Source organism: Oenanthe melanoleuca, chromosome 1, assembly GCF_029582105.1.
Source record: "Oenanthe melanoleuca isolate GR-GAL-2019-014 chromosome 1, OMel1.0, whole genome shotgun sequence".
In the NCBI taxonomy this organism is placed as follows: Eukaryota; Metazoa; Chordata; class Aves; order Passeriformes; family Muscicapidae; genus Oenanthe; species Oenanthe melanoleuca.
The window spans coordinates 2,010,654-2,027,956 of NC_079333.1; the positions used below are offsets into that span (position 1 = coordinate 2,010,654).

Here is a 17,303-nt window from a genome sequence, read left to right on the forward strand (position 1 = left end):
GATAAGCACAGGGTGGCCAAGGCTTCACCACACAGCAGCCCCAGCATTCTGCCTGTGGTTACCCACAGAGAGGAGATTCCAGATCCAGGCAGAGGATGGCAGGTTTAGGCACAGATTTAGTTTAAGCCAGAGGATAACTGGTTTACTTAAACCCCAGCTGGAGGTGAAGAGCAGGTCAGATCCAGCACAGCCCAAGAAAAGCTCTTTAGGGATGACAGGAATGCCAGTGAAGGATAACAAGACCTCTGCAGCACTCTGGTTTGACCACTGCATGATACAGGGATTCCAGCCACATCCCACATTTCCAAAAGCAACACTCAATTCCCCCTTTTGGTCACCAAAAACAGGAATGGAGGAGGAATATTACAGCCTAAAATCCAAGGGGAACAACAGGACATCCATAGGATTAATGCAAACAGCAGGTACAGGAGGGAACAAGGAAATCAGAAGTGATTCCACTGCAACTCCCAAATCTAAACTCCAATAAAGTTCAGCTTAAAAGTAGGGTTTAACTTAAAAGTTAAGCCCAAAAAATTTGATTTAACTTGAAAAAGACTCAACCTTCTGTTTAATTCCACTCAGCCTTCCCACTGCCAAGGCTTGAACATGCCAAAGCCCCAAGGAAAGAGATCAAACAGCAGAGGCAGGATGGGGAAAAGCTCAACTCCCAAAAGATCATCCCTGTGCAGATCCCTCTCAGAGCTGCTGACACTTTTTGGCAGCTCAAGGGGGCACAGAGGGAACAGACATGGCAATTCCTGCTCTTTGCACAAGCCTCAGACAGATCCAGGTGGCAGCTCCACCAGCATGAAGCAGACACAGCAGAAAAGAGAATTTTTAGCTAAAAACATGTTAGCTAAAACATGTTACAAGAAACACAAAGCAAAATCTCAGTGATTTAAAAATACTTTTGAAGTAGTACTTTAAAAATATAGTGAAAATGCATTAAAATAATGATTGTGTCACAGCAATTCTGTCACTTTTACCCATCCACCTGCCTTCAGACCACACAATTTGCTTTATTTCACACTGACAGTAATGGAGGATTTAACCACAAAAGCCCAAATCAGAAATCACCTCCACAGATGGAGAAAGACCAGAATCGTGCAGCAGGTCTGCCTTGCCACCACCCTCTGGAAAATCACTCGGTCTCAGGATGTTACATGCACTTTTTTATTTTGCCAGATTACTGAAAAATCTGCCAGAGATGCTGAATCACAAGTGAATCATCACAGAATTGTTTGGGTTGGGAGAGATCTTAAAGCTCAGCCAGCCCCACCCTGGGCACCTTTCACTGTCCCAGGTTGCTCCAAGCCCCATCCAGCCTGGCCTTGGGCACTGCCAGGGATCCAGGGACAGCAACAGCCCTCCTGTCCCATCCCATCAGACTGGCTCATCACAGCAAAGCTCTTTTTCTCTGGACAAAACCGCACCAAAATCTTCCTTGCCTGCCCTGCAGCAACGCTTGGATGCTTCTCTGGATGCCACAGTCCTTCTGTGCTCCCCCATCCAATCAGGACATGGCAAAACAGAAAAAAAAACCACAAAAAAACTCATACAGAGAAGCAGTGAAAAGAAATCTCACCATCCCAGTCTGCAGCACAGATGATTTCACCCCAATTACTCGCTCTTGTCATGCAAAATGAGAACTACAGGAGAAAATTCAACTCCTCATCCAGACAACACAGCAGCCAAAAATGAAGACGCTGCCCCAAGCATTTCTTTCAGAATTTTACATGCTGGGATTGGTCTGTCAGCATGTGAGGAGTCTCCCAGAAGTGTTTTTGGAAGGAAGACTGATATTAAAGGCCAATTATACATCTGAATTTGAGTCTTCACCCTCTGATTCAGGGGAGCCTGAGGAACATGCACATACAGGAGCACGGTGTTTAAAAGAGTGGGGGAAAAAAAGGAAGAAGTGTTCAAGTTATGCAGAGAATCCAGTGAAAGAATGCAAATTCTGACCTAGTTCTCCCTCCTGACTGGGAGAGGGCACGAGGCAGCTGCTGCTGCTGCTCTGCAAGCACAGGAGAGGAGCAGCAGCCCTGCCAAAACTGCTGTGGGATGCCTCTCCTGGAGGCAGGAGGGGGATGGCCACCATCCTCCTGCCCAGGCACCAGGGCCACAACCCCCAGCCCAGCAGCTCCCAGGGGCTGGGAGGGCTGGAGCCCTGCCACAGCCTCCCTCCAAGCAGTGCCCAGGAGGGGCAGGGGACAGGACACAGCCAGGGAGGGGATGGACACTCTGCACTGTCCCAGAGGGGAGGAACAGCCAGCCAGGAGAGGGAGACTGGCTCAGTTTTATTATCCAAGACTCTCAGCCACACCTTCATGAGCTGCCTGCTCAGGAGCCTCCTGCAGGAAAATCCTGTCCATCCTCAGCCCAGCAGGATGGAGTCCAGGCTGCCCAGCTCCTGAGCCCAACTGGAACCAGTGCCAAGAGTCACACAGTGCTTGCCATCTCAGAAGGGCCAAGTTTGCTGTGCACTCCAAAACCAGAGTGATCTTCAGGAGCCATGAGAAGTCCTCCTCCCAGAACAGAATTTCCTAGAGGAAAAAGCCTTTCAGGTGTCAAAAAACCCATCTGATCCCACACAGGACAGGAGCTGACCAGGTTAAGCCCCAGTTTAGGTCAGAGTCTCCAACAGGTGCCACTGCAAAGGGTTTCTATTGAAGCACTGAGCTGTGTCAGCACAAGGTGACAAAGAACAAAAGCAGCCAAGAAGAGGAGCCATCAGTGTCACCCCAAGCAGAGCCCCAGCCCATTTCCCAGTCATCTCCATCCAGGAGCAACCTGGGCTAGTGAAGGTGTCCCTGCCCAGCCAGGGGGTGCATGGAATGAGATGGACTTTAAAGTCCCTTCCAACCCAAATTACTGCATGGCTCTAAAACTGTCTCCAGTGATGAATTTCCACAGAACACTGAATTTTCATCAGTGCTTAGCATGCAATTCCCAGAATATATTGCACACATTCATCTTTTAATGATGCAGTCTCAGGTATAGGACCCAGCATCTCCCCCAAACCTCCTCTTGGCATAAATGCAATTATAGACAGAGCCATAAAATCCTTGCTGCATTGGCCAGGAATTGAAATTTCTGTCCAAAGCCTGCTGCAAACTCTGATTATAGAGAAGGCTTTGTTCAGCCAGTCTCCTTCTTTTCCCTTAGGAAACCTGTATGTCAAAAGACCAATAAATGCTGGTAATTTATTATGTGGAAAGACAGAACTGAGATCTAAGCCGAGTTTATGTTTGAAATGGTCACAGAGCCCTGGGATGGCAAGCCAGAATTGTTTGCTCTCTGTTTATACACACATAAATACCCAGGGATGAAAGAATGTCAAGGAGAGAAGAATTACCAGCACCACAGGAGCACTGGGCAGAAAAATGGGGTTCAGATTTAGAGGCTGTTCAGGGATTGTGCTGCAAGAAAATTAAAAAATCAATTAAAAATTATAAGGAATAAGATAATTTCAATTTGCAATCTGTTTATCAGCACTGATTAAGGAGAGATTTGTTCTACCCTCAAGGAGAGCAGGTGAATCACTACAAGGCTTTAAAATTCTCCTCCACCATTCACAGATGCCATACACTGTGGTGTCATTTTGATGTTTAAATAAACAAGAAACACACAGACAGCATTTGGGTTTCTCCCAGCCTCCCAAACACCCAAGAACTCCTGCAGCAGGCCCAGGATGTGGAATCCTGCTCATCACCACCCACGAGGATACCCAAAGCACACCCTGCCAGGTGATTCCTCACTTCCCTCTGGCCTCTCCCTAGGGTTTGGAATATTCCAACACCTCCTGAATAACTTCCTTGTCCTTGCCTTTTCCATGCAGCTGCAGGCAGGGAAACATTCTCCTGCTCAATGGGATGCAGATTACAAAAATCTCTCACCCTACAGAAGAGCTGGGATATTAAATAAAACACAGAATCTTTCCCACCAAAACAGACTGTAAACAGCCTGAGGGTTTAGACAAGTACCTGAGGTGTGGAAGAGACTTTCAAATCTGTTTTCTTCCTCCCACATCCCAGGGGAGCTTCCTTCCTAATCGATGAACAGATTTCCTACACAACCCAAGAGAAGGGAGCTCTCAGCTCCAGGATGGAGTTCCCAAGCACTTTAATCTCCTGTTGCTTTGGGTTAGACACAAAAAAAAAAGTACAGGGTGATTTTGGCTGGTTTAGCCACAAGCTTTGTGTCATTTTAAACTGAGGGAAGAGATTTTAGATTAGATATTGGCAAGAATTTCCTCCCTGAGAGGGAGGTGAGAGCCTGGCACAGGTGCCCAGAGCAGCTGTGGCTGCCCCTGGATCCCTGGCACTGCCCAATCCAGGCTGGATCAGCCTGGGACAGTGGAAATGGATGAGCTTTAAGGTCTCTCCAAACCCAAACCTTTCAATGTTCTAAAAAAAACCCTGCACATTGCCACAAAGCAGGTTTTCCAAGAGGCCAAAAAGAGGAAGGAGGCAAGGCTCTGATTTATAAAGATGGTGCTTTATGTGCTGCAAACACACACTGGACAGGGGAGGAGGATAAATCAGCACCATCAGCCCAAGCTGACACATTTGCTATTAGCTCCTGTCACCTCTGGGACAAGGATGCAATGCAACAAGAGACAGAGTGACTCCAACCCAGCGTCTGTGGGTGTGCCAGCCTGGTGATGAACTCCCAGCTGTTAATTACAGGATGTAAGCAGTGCCCTCAGCTGACCCTCAGCCAGCTCAGGCAGCTGCAGCTCCAGCAGAGCCCTGATGGCTGCACATGGGCCCTCCCTGCTGGGCCAGACAGCACCTGGGCAGTGGCAGCACCTGGGCTTGGCACTCTGCACTTCTGCCCCCACTTCTTCCATTCAACAGAGGAAAAAATCTCAGAATCACAGAATACTGAGGTTGGAAGAGACCTCCAAGATCATCCAGTCCAGTGCTGAGAGCTCACAGAGCTCCTGCCACAAACCATGAGACAAGAATAAAGTCCAAACACCCAAGGAGTACCTTGAGGGACACAGACCAGTGGTAGGGGATGGACACACTGGGAAGAGCCTGCAAGGCAGGAACTGGGAGCACTGGTGGATGAACAGCTGGATGGAGGGACAGGACACAGGGCAGGGATGGATGGGATACTGGGCAGGAATTCCTGTCTGTGAGGGTGGGCAGGGCTGGCACAGGTGCCCAGAGCAGCTGTGGCTGCCCCTGGATCCCTGGCAGTGCCCAAGGCCAGGCTGGACGGGGCAGAAGGTGGCACTGGATGATGTTCAAGGACCCATTCAAACCTAAAGTGTTCTATTATTCTCTGATCACTGAACCAATTCCAGTCCACACAAGGTGGGGCTTCACTCACCACAAGATCCTGAAACTCTCCTGACCTTTCCTGTGCCCCAGAAGCCCCAGGGCTGTCAGTGAGATATTTAACAGAAAGGAGCCCTCAGGCCCACAAGGGCTGCCAGTCTGTGAGCAGGGCAGCCAGCAGTGTCACCCTGACCTGCTGCTCAGGAACAGCATTCCTGCAGAGGCACAACCAGATAACACAGGGACAAGGGCACTGAAGAGGCAAACACTCCATCAACGTCTTTTCTTGCTGTAATCTTCCCAAACTTCTTTCTGTTTTTTAATCTGAATTCCACAGAGGAGAGCAGATCCCACCAGTCCATGAGATACCTGAGTCTGGTAGTGAATAAACCAATGTACAGTTTTACACTCTGAGCCCTTCCACCAAAGGAAAGCAAACAAACACTCTCCCATCTCCCAGAAGTTTGCTCTCATCTCAGCCTTTCTGCAGGCAGCTTTTAAAACATGTGAAAAGCCCTGTTCCATGCTAAATTCATACCCAGGAGGCAGGGACACTGAAAGAGGACATGAAGCAGAGTCAGGATTCCCAGGCAAACACTCTGAAGAGCAGATGACCTGAAGTGTGGAGAGCTGGTGGTGATGGGCTGAGTATCCCACGTGGAGCATCCCTGCCACCCATCCCAAAGGGCTGGGAAGGTCTCAGGGGCAAAACTACTTAGAAAAGTGGAATAGCTGGAGCCTCAAAGTTCACCCACGGGCAGGGACACCTTCCACTGTCCTACCTTGTGCCAGCACAAGCCATCACAGCCAAGCCTGAGATCAACTCAGATGTTGGGTCCCACCCAACCCTGTGATTCTGGGACCATTTCAGAACAACTGTGGATTTCTTAAGCACCCCTGCCCTTCCAAAAGTTCAGTTTAAAAACTGTTTTCCCCCTAAGGATGCACCACAAGCTACCAAGCTCCCCTTGGATCAAATGTGCCGGACACAGTTAAGCTGCCTGTCCTTAGCAAGGCAGGCTCCACTCTCCAAACACTGCATTAGTGGGGATCAGCCAGAGCAGCACACAGCCAGGCCACCCCCAGCTGTCACCCTGGGGCACCTGGCTCGTGCCAGCACCCTGCAGGGGACAGCAGAAACAGGGATGCTTCTGATCCAGGATGAAGGAGTCTTTGCATGAGGCACCAGTGGCACCACAGCCCTCCAGGAACTGCAGGGACTGCTTCAGAACACAAAGCTAAAAAAGAAAATAACTTAAAGTAAGAATTTGGGGTCCATTTTAGCAATAGAGAGATTTCAGTTTCCCTCAGCACTGTTCAGCCGTGGCTAATCTCTGCTCAGACACTCCCTGTGACACTGATTGTGGGTAAGCCCAGGGATTAAAGGGGGTGAGCCAGAGGGCCAAGGGCAGCCTGAACAAACAGGAGCTGGACCACAGTCCCTGCAGCCCCACGGAGCTGCCCCACCCACGGAATCCAGTCCCTGTGCCAAGGATGTGACAAAGGCTCCCCACAGCACCCAGCTGGGGCTGGCACCCCTGGGACCAAACAGGGACAGCAGGCAGCCAAAACTGCCCACCAGAGGCAGGGAGCCTCCTGGAGCCTTCACACAACCACAGATCCAAAGCATAAATCTTTTAAAGCCTAAATGATCCCACACTAGGAAGACCAAGCTTCCTGGATTTTTAGTGGGTATCTGCTTTTGAGATCAAATTCCACCGAGATTTATTGCAAAAATAAAAAGAAGGTGTATTTAAACAGAATCATGAAGGCTGGGAAAGGCTTCTGAGTCCAACTATTAACCAGCACCACAGTGCCATCCCCATGCACCACAAGTCCCCACACTTCCTGAGCACTTCAGGGGCTGTGATTCCACCATTCCCACATTCAGCCTGCCCCAATGCCTGACCACTCCTCCAAGGAAGGAATTCTTCCTCACATCCAAGCTAACCTTCCCCCAGCGCTTCCTCCCATCCTGCCACTTGTTATGTTTGGGACACAAGTCTCACACAGTCAGTGCAAGAGCTCTCCAAGCAACTGGAGATGTTTATCTGTTAACTCCATTTCTCTGCTCTTTCCTACACCTCTGCACTGAAGACTCCAAAAGTCCCTTCCCTGGGGCAAGAAAATAAAAAGGGCACAAGAGAAGTGCAAACAACTTCTGCAGAGTCAGCAGCAAGTTCTGGCTCCTAAACCAGATGGATTTGTTTTCTTCAGAGGAACTGGAAAGGAAGGAAGAGGATCAGTGCTTCAGAAAATCAGCACTGGCACAGCTGGATCTGGGGAGCACTGCTGTCCAAAGCTGGCTCCAGCAGTGCAGGGCTGCTGCAGGTTACACAGGAGCTTGGCTTGCACATCTCTCTGCCATTTCTGGGCATTTCCAGTGATGCTATCCCTTAGGCAAAAGCTGATGTGTAGGTGCAGTGCCCCAGAGAGCACCCAGTACTCCACAGGACTTGTCCCAAATTTCTGCCATCTTCCTCCAGCAAGGAGTGCCCCAGGGAACATCACTCTGGGAGTTGTGGTCTCCCGAGAGGAGGGAAGGAGGAATCTCACTCTGCTTCCCAGAACTCAGCCAAGAGCCCAGATCCTCTGCCTGGTCAGCACCAGGTCAACACTTCAGTGTCTGGTCCCCTGCTAAAGAGAGACTCACCATTTCCTCCAGACCCCTTTCAAAACTGCTCCCAGAAGTAATTTCTTTATTGATTATCTTAATTAAAAGCAACAATAAGGAATCACAGAGAAGAACCCGACAGTTCAGCCACCACAATCCCAGTTCCCACAGCATCCCCATCACTCCCCTGCTTCCCTCAATGAGCTCTCAGTGCAAAAAGTCCTTTGTGCAAAAGTCTTGTCCCCCTGGGACAGCATCAAACAGTTTGGACACTATTTAAACACTGGCTAAAAATACAGCTGGCTTTGGACCAGTGCAGGTAAAGCCTTGGTGACTGGGATGCAGCAAGGACAGATGCTCAGGTCACACTGGGTTAGGGTTTTATCAGCTGGCAAGTCAGCAGCAGCTCCAGGCAGCTCTCCAGTCAATAATCATTTCAGGTGTCACCTGCAGTTCCTAACCATGGGCTGTGAAAAGGGCACAGAAAGGAGTTTATTTCAGACTTCTGTGCAAGAAGGTCCTGTACCACTGCCCAAGGAATGAGGCTGTCAGTATCCAACACAGGCTTCTCCAGGCTTCTATTCAATCCTGAAGCCCCAGGTTTCCATCAGAGCACCTCTCACAAGCTCAGACTGGTAATTACTGTGTTTGCAGTGGGTGTTGTTATCAGCAGGATGACTGGCCTGGCTGAAGCATGATATAATCCTTAAAACAGATTCTCATTGACTGTTGTTTCATTAGTCCATGTGACTTCCACCTAGCCAGAGAGGGCAGAGCCCCCCAGCCTGCTGCTGCCTTTCCCAGTTCCCTCCAGGAGCCATCCAAAGGCTGCCATGGAACATTCACCCAACATTCCTCTTCCCCCAGCACAAATCACCAACAGCTCCTGCAGGAAGCTCCTCTGATAAAAGCTGCAAGGACCTGCAAGTTCTTATCTGGAGTCTGGGGATGCTTTCCAAAAGAAACAGGTCATGGTGGAGTTCCTGCAGAATCAGGAGGTCACTTACATCCTCAACCCAGTGTTTATTATTCCTGCATGTGGCACTTGGAATTGTCCAGTTCTAACTTAACCCATGTGCCCACATGGAGTGGAGAGATCAGCACCCCTCCCATGCTGCTCTGTCCAGGCCTGGTTTATGACAGATTTTCCTTGGAAAGGCTCCTGAAGGACAAATCCAATCTTATCTCTTGATGACTTCCAGGAAAGAGGCAGCCACAGCTGCTCTTCTGCCAGAGCCCAAGCACTGTCTTGGGATTCTTGGGCATTGAAAAATAACATCAATTTAAAAAATCTCATCTCCCAGAACGGATGCATTTAAAAAGGTTTGAGATTAGGCTGGTCACAAAAAGGCAATTTTTATTTTTTTTCCCCCCTAAGGAAGAAACTGGCTCTCCCAAGAGGAGACTACATGGATTCAAGTGATTAAACCTAGAAAGTCTGCCAGACTGTGCAGTCCCATGTCTCTGGCAGTAAAATCAGGAATCACTGAGGTTAGAAAAGCCCTCCAGGATCATGGGGTCATTAACCCAGCCCTGCCATGTTCAGGGTGAAGGCAGCAGCTGCTCTGATACTTAATTCCCCCCATCAGCACTAAAACATCTAGTGTTAGCCACCCTGTGATGAGGATCTGGGCAGAAATTACAAAGAAAAATAAGAGAGCTGAGCAGAACAAAGGAAGGTAAAGCAGAGAGTAAATGTGAGCCCATCCATCATCACCAGGAGAGCTTCCCACGATGGGGAGGAAGGGGAAGGAAGAGAGTCAGCCACGGGGAACAATTGCTCCAAGGAAGGGGAAGCAGCATTGTTTGAGAGATTTAACAGAAAAGCACATAAACCAATCCCCCATCCCTCAAACAAAAAGGAAAGAAAAAACATTCCCATAGTCTTTGGGAAGGCTCAGCCCCACCTTGATATCACACCTCACTCTGAGCCAGAAGGGAAGAGAAGCTGCTTTGTTTGATTTTCTCCCCCCAAGCTGCATTATCTGCTCTTTTCCCCAGGAAGGAAACCTTCCACACTCCCCTTCCCCTCAATCTGCAAAGGCTGAGCCTGCTCCTTATTCCAGCTCCCCAGGAGCCCTGGCAGTGCAAGGAAATGGGAGCAAAATGCAGCAGCTCCCCACTGGGCCAGGAACTCAAACCTAGGGATAGCAGGAGCTCTGCAAGCCTTGCAGGAGCTCCCTGGGAAAGCAAGCAGGTCCAACACAGCCCCTTCACTGAGACAATTCCTCTCTCCCAGCAGGGAAGACCTGAGGGAAGGTGGGAGAGACAGGGCTGGGCACATCCTATGTGGAAGTGATAAATCTCCTCGCTCCATCTCACTTATCTCCAAGCTTCCCTGCTGTAACATGATTGCAGCTGAATTTTACTCCACTTAAGCCTTTCCCAAAATACCTGTGCTCCTTTGAGGTACTCCTTCCTCTCATCAGAAGCTCTGCAGAAATTAAATCCTATTAGTGCAGAAGTCTCATGCAATAACTGTGACATTCTGGGGATTTTCACTGCCAGGCTCAGCAAAAACCTTACCAGAGGAGAGAGAAGCCCTTCAAATGCCAGACATCCAAGACATCTGAAGCCTCAAGGCTTCTTTCCATGCACAGGATTTAGTGCTAATCCCAAAGCTCCCCAGCCCAGCATCTCAGCTCTGTGCTCTGCCCCATCCCAACCTCCAGCAGAGCAGCTCTCCACCTTGGGTCACTCATGTCCCATTCCTGGCAGTGTCCAAGCCAGGCTGGACAGGGCTTGGAGCAGCCTGGACCAGAGGAAGGTGTCTCTGCCCATGGCAGGGGTGGCACTGGATGATGTTCAAGGTCCCTTCAGCTAAACCAGTCTGTGATTCCATGATTCCCAATCCCTCAACATGGAGGATTTTAAAGGATCTCAAGTGCTGCAGGAGCCTCCAAGTCTTTATTTAGTGCTGGAAACATCAAACCTTTGCACCTCTTCCCAAAGCAAAGCAGACACCTCTGCTTGGCACCAGCAAGCCCCATTATCTTCAAACCTTTCCTGGCAAATACCCAGTGCTTCAATGTACAGCAGCAGTGTCAGGGCAGATCCACTCCCTCCTTAGTCACATCTCCTGACAAGCTCCTAGAGCTGCTCTGGAATGGGTTTCCCCATTTCCAGAAGGGATTTCTCAGTCCTGGCCCATCCAGGGGAAGGACATGCCTGCAGCACAGACATCACCCAGCTCAATTCCCACCCCTGCATGCTCCCAGGTCAGCTTAGAGAGGCTGACAGCCAGACTCTGAAAAGCAGAATCACCTTCCTGAAATCCTCCCCCCATTTCTTTCCCTGCATTTTTCCACTGGCATCTCCACAGAGCCAGAGCCTGGTATACAGGGAATGTTTTCCACCCAAATGCTAAGGGAAGCAGCACGTGATTCGTCTGCCATCTGCTTTTCCAAAGGGGCCTTCTCCTCTGAAAAGTCACAGTTAAGGGCATCAACCAAAGAAAAAACACCCCAAAACACCCAGGCCTCACTCCTTAGACATAATAGGAAGCCCAGCAATAACACTGGGAAGCAGAAGTCTCTAAATGGCAGAGATTTTCTGTCCATTCTCTGAGACATCTTTCTAGGCTTCATTAAGCACAAATTTACTTTTGTCAGTGGAAATACAGATGGCATTTGAGCTAAAGATTAGGATCCTATTTCGTTCCTCTAAAGCAAAAGGCAAACATTAGCAGGAATGCTGGGGTTAACCTGTAATTATTGCACAAGAAGCCCCACAGCTCTCACAGGATCTTCAGACCTCAGAGCCCCTTCCAGGACCTGAAGGGGCTCCAGGAGAGCTGGAGAGGGATGGGGACAAAGGATGGAGGGACAGGACACAGGGAATGGTTTCCCACTGCCAGAGGCAGGGATGGATGGGACATTGGGCAGGAATTGTTCCCTGTGAGGATGGGCAGGGCTGGCACAGGTGCTCAGAGCAGCTGTGGCTGCCCCTGGATCCCTGCAGTGCCCAAGGCTGGACAGGGCTTGGAGCAACCTGGATAATGAGGTGAGCTCATCTTTAAGGTCCCTTCCAACCCAAACCATTCAAGATTTGCTCCCCCTCCAGGGAGAGCCTGGACCCCTGAGAAAAGGGCTGAAAATCAGACACACCCAGCTCAGGGACAACCAATGCTGAATTTAACCCCATCCCAAAAGGAATTGAACCAGCTGATAAATAAAGTTGAGGCTTAGGGACAGGTTTGAGGGAGGGAGGCAAGTTTTGAAGCCAAGTGAGCACATAAAAAGGGAAGAGGGAATCTGTTCAGGTTCTTGTTCCTCAGATCCCAAATCACACATGAGCTGTGCCATCCCTTGTCCCAGAGAAACCTCCAGCTATGGGATCTGTCACCAGGTCACAGAATATGTTCATCACACCTTGCTTAGTATTATCCCAATAAAAAACCTGAACAAAATACATCCAAGTGAGGTTTTCCTCGTGGCCAGGCTTCCCAAGAGTGGGAATAATCCCTGCATGGCTGGGGCAGCATTGTACCTTTCCACTTCCCCTGCTGTAAAATTGAGTTATTCTGGGCTCAGACCTGACACAAGTCAAACTCCATCTGTTTCCACCAAGATGCAGATTCCTCTGAGGTTGCTCTGCTGAGTACCTGTGACGTTGCTGCCATGGCTCCCAGCTCAGCTCTCTCACAGCAGGAGCTGAGTGATGCCAAAATTAGTGCCAGGGTTTATTCTGGGCAGGGTGCAAGCATCTTTGTACTTTTTAAGTGCTCAGACCAGTGCCATGCACAGCATCACTAAGTGGGGAGTCTGGAGTAAGGAGAAAAGCACAACCATGACAGGAAAAACTCAGCAGCTGGCTCTTCCCAAAGCCATTTTTTGCCACAGTGAAGTTCCACAAGTTGCAGCAGAGTCAGAGAAGCATCCCACCCACACAAGTTAATTCAGAGCTTGTTTTAAATTAAGCTGTTAAAAAGAAAAAAAAAAAAGGAAAAAAAAAAAAAAGCACCTATCAGGATAGGAAAGCGAATGCCACAGCAGCATTATCTTGGCACCCAACAAGAAATAGGATGAAGACTCAAGGACTATCTGTATTTCTGAAAGCAGAGAGGATCCCTGCAGTGCTGGTGAGCTGGGGGAGCAGAGAAAGCAGTCAGGGAACCAGGAGTGGGATTTGCTCCAGCCATACCAATTACCAGTGATCAGACACTTGGGTGACAAATCCATTTGTGCTGGATAAATAAGGACAGCCAAGCCAAGCCAAGCCTGCCTGTGGCCAAAACCAGCAGCAGCAGGTCCAGGGCTCCCTGCAGAGTGACTGCACTGAGTGATGTGATGTGTCACTGTCACAGCACCTTCCCCAGCCCTGCCCAGCTGTGTGAGACGTCCTGCTGCACCCTCAGCTCTTCCAGAGCCCAGATAACCACTGACATTTCTAGAGATGCTGTCAGCAGCCCCATTTGGGCAGCCACCCATCCACACACTGCCTGTGGGCTGGGCAGGATCCTCACCTCTGCTCTGGAGCCAGGCTGGCAGAGCTGGGGGAGCTCACCTGGAGGGGAGAAGGATCCAGGGACACCAGAGCTCCTTCCAGAGCCTCAAGGGGCTCCAGGAGAGCAACTGGGGACAAGGATGGAGGGACAGGACACAGGTGATGGCTCCCACTGCCAGAGGGCAGGGCTGAGGTCAGGATCTTGCTGGACCAGCAGTGCAAGGTCCTGTTCTGCCAGAAAAACACAAGCCTGAGTGACACAGAGCACTGTCACTGCTGTCCCCAGCCTGGCTGCAAATAAACTCACAGCACAGGGTGTGAGTCTGGATAGACTGAACACTCTGGGGACACTGGATATTCCACCAGCCTTGGCCAGGGTGAGGGCACACACAGAGCAGCCTCCAACTCTCTCCTTGAAAACCCGTTTTCACTTCATTCTGTGGGTTTTTCCTCCCATAACAGCTCATGGGTTGTCCTAAAGTGACCCACGTTCAGTCTGAAAAAAGCACATTTTTCCAACAGTGTTTCAGAGAGATGAGTGATGCTGCTGGAAGCTGTTCCTCCCCCAGAGGGAGGTTATTCCTGACAACAAGCAGATCTCCCCTGCTCAGCATCCCCCCTCCTGCCACCCCCACAGGGGAAAGTGCCACTTCCACGTGGAAAGCAAGGAGCCAACACATTCCCTGCTGCCCAAATCTTCCACAGGGCAGGGGGGAGCAGCAGTGGGTTCAGCTGCCAGACCCTCCACGTGCCAATGGCTCGCAGGGAAAAGTGGCCAAAAACAGCTCAGACACCTCTACCCAGCCCCAGAAGACTGGGATTTTATTCCTATCCCACTTATCCACGGGATAATGCCTCCTCCACACCTCTCAATCACTACAAGCAGGGAGCTGAGTGGGTTTGGAAAGCTCTGATGCATTCCCAGGGCACCAAAGCACACTCAGCCACCAGGATGAATAAAACCAAGGCTCAGGGGATGGGTTTTGGTTGCCAAACACCCCACATGAGCATCCCAGAGGGGTGAAGCACTCCCTGTGTCACTGCTGCAGCAGAGGGGAATTTTCCCAAGGATGCTCTGTGAGCTGGGACTGTTGGCTCAGGCTAAACTGGGCAGAGCCCTTTGCCAAACACCTTCCCCTGCAGAGCTCCCAGAGCTATTTTGGGCAGGCTGTGTCCAAAGCTGAAGGTATTTCTGGTATCTGCTCTGGCAGAGAAATAAATAATAAATGATTGCAAAACAAGGGTTCACCCTTTGGATTTTGCCAAAGGAGAAAAACTGCTAGAAAGGAAAAGGGAAGGAGAAAAAGTATTACAGATGCCATTGTCCCATTCCATTTCCTCAGCACTGTGTCAGTGCTCATGGCAAAGAGTGACATTAAGCTGAGGTTACAATTAAAACAGAGCAAAAATTGCACAGTAAAATGCTGGAACCAGGCAAAGGCTCCCACTGCATTTTCCAGACCCTTTCTCCCACCTCAGCCTGCACCATCCCCTAAAAATCTCACAATCAAAGAAGTTGTATCAGAAAACAAAGAACAGCACCCACAAAGGTGGATTAATGGGAATAAATCTCAAGGAAATCAATCTCCATGTCTGCCTTTCTACAGTATCCAAGGGTTCACCCCTCATCTTGCCCCACTGAGGCAGTGCCACATCCTTTATTTGGCACTCACTAGAAAATACACCTATTTTCTTGGCCACAGCCACTGATGTCTGCAAGGAAAAAAGGGATGATCCCAAAGCTTTTCAGTATCTGACACCTTTCCTTTCATAGTCATCATCAGAGCATCACCCTAAGTTATGTCACATTATCTGAGGACAAATAACCAACAAATTATTTCTTTGTGGTGCTCCAGTGTTTCTCCATTTAAAAGGCAGGATAAAAAGCTCAGCCCTACCCTGTTCCCACAGATAAACCAGCAAGAACAAAACCCTCAGAGCTCCAGGATGACCATGGCAGACATTAGATTTATCATTTTAGAGTTCTCTAAAAGCCAGTCAAGCAGCAAACACTTTTTTTTTTTCTTTTTGTCACACTGTAAAAGATGGGCAAAATGAAAAGATCAGACTCGAGCTGGCTTCAGCTCTAGAGCAAGAAAAATATTTAAATACAACCCTCATGTTGGATGGCAGGGAGAGGATTTATTGCTGCTGGGACACAGGATTTCTCCACAGGCTGCCTTCCCAAATTCCCAAGCCTCCCACCTGGCAGTGAGCCCTGGGGGGAATCCAGACACCTCAGCACTCTGTACATCCACTCACAGCATCACTTCTTTCCAAGATCAGCCACTTGCAGCAATATTTATTTTTTCAATACCAGCTCCAGTGCCTCAGCCCAGCACTTGTTCTCAGCAGCTCTTCCATTTAGCAAGCATTAAACCTGATGGGGCATGAGACAGAGCAGGGTTTTCCTCACAGCCCTGTCCAAGAGCTGACAGCCACGAGTCTTTCAGGCAGTATTTATTTCATACCTTTCCTCCACAGAAAAAAAAAAAACCAACCCCACAAACATAAAAACAAACCAAATCAATTTAACTGAATGAAACATATGGGACCAGTCACCAAATGTGGGAGCAAAATCTCTCATAAGCTTCAGGCAATGCTGAAGCACAGCAGTAAGTTTTAGAGTGTCCAGATAAAATCAAGCAGGAGACAGACTCCAGGCTGACCCAGAGTTGTATTTCACTGCCAGCTTGAAGCAGAAAACCCCTTCTAAAAAGGAGGAATTGGTCAGGGATCCAGTTTGCAGCTCTCCATATTAAATGGAGATTTGAAGTCACTGCAACCCCTTCCTTCCAAAGGCTGGTTTGTGTGTCCTGACTGGGGTTTTTAAACCAGAGACACCTGAGAGTGCCTCAAACCTGAGGGGCTGGAGCTGTAAGAAGCACCAAGGATTCTCCTTCTCCCCAGCTTTACAGTCAATTCAGATATAACAATCAGCAGATTGAATCTGAGAGAAATCAGATGGCTTTGCTACCTGAGGCATTGGAATTGCACAGCCCCAGGAACTCCTATTCCCACTGATTTTAGCTCTGGCTCTTTGGGATTAGGTTGCCCTGACAAAGCCCAGTCAGAAGCACCAGAGGCTGATAAACCCCATTAGCTGCTCACAGAGCTGAGCAGCAGCAACTGTTAGCTGGAAAATTGGGAACAATTTGGGAGCTCCACGGTCAGGCTGACCTTGGGCACAGCAGCAGGAACAGCAACCAGCATTTGCTCCCAGTTTTGTCCAAAACAGCTCCAGCCACCTGCAGCACAGCCAGGGCTGATTTTCCTCTGACTAAGCCCAGCTCAAGCAGCCTAAAGGCTGGAGCATGGCTTGGAGAGGGATAGGATATGGGGAATGGCTTTGCCACTGCCAGAGGACAGGATTAAATGGGATATTGGGAAGGAACTGTTCCCTGGGAGGGTGGGCAGCCCTGGCACAGGGTGCCCCTGGATCCCTGGGAATATCCAAGTACAAGCAATTCTCCACCACTTTACCCTTTGCCAGCTTCAATCCAATGCTTTCCCACCCTTACAGAGGTCAGAGCCCTGAAGGAGCAGCAGGATGATGCAGGAAATCTCTGCTCCCTGCTCAATGGCTGCACAAAACCCCAGGATTTCCTTCTCTGAAGAGAGAGGGGGGAAAGAAAGAAAAGCAGATTGGAGAGGGACTTACAGAGCAGCAGCACTCCCAGCACAATTCCTGGTTGGATGTTGTGTGCTGAGGGACCCAGGGCAGGCTCATCCCTGCTGATACTGAGGTTTCCCAGGGCTGATAAGCCCCAGCTGGAACAGCTCTTACGCAGGGCAGGTTTTATCTGAGGCACAGCACACTTGTTACAGACCCTCTCTTATCAGCACTGCAAATATCAGCTGAGATAAGGGGAGGCACATAGTGCCTGGGAAGGTGCAGAAAGTGGAGCACACACATTGGGGTTTGACTCCTTTGGCTCCTGTGCCCCAGCTCC

The 17,303-nt window shown here is 49.6% G+C and overlaps 1 protein-coding gene across 3 annotated transcripts in view; it reads right to left on the reverse strand.

Moving 5' to 3' along the window:
* The window catches only part of GDPD5 (glycerophosphodiester phosphodiesterase domain containing 5), a 98,769-nt gene that overhangs the window by 73,956 nt on the left and 7,510 nt on the right, over positions 1-17,303 (reverse strand). The window contains exon 1 of one of the 3 annotated variants that reach the window (XM_056497779.1): positions 17,012-17,159. The exons of the other annotated variants lie outside the window; for them this stretch is intronic. The gene's annotated coding sequence lies outside the window, so the exon portion shown is untranslated. Of the gene's footprint in view, positions 1-17,011; positions 17,160-17,303 lie in introns of those variants that run through there. 3 annotated transcript variants of the gene reach the window in all.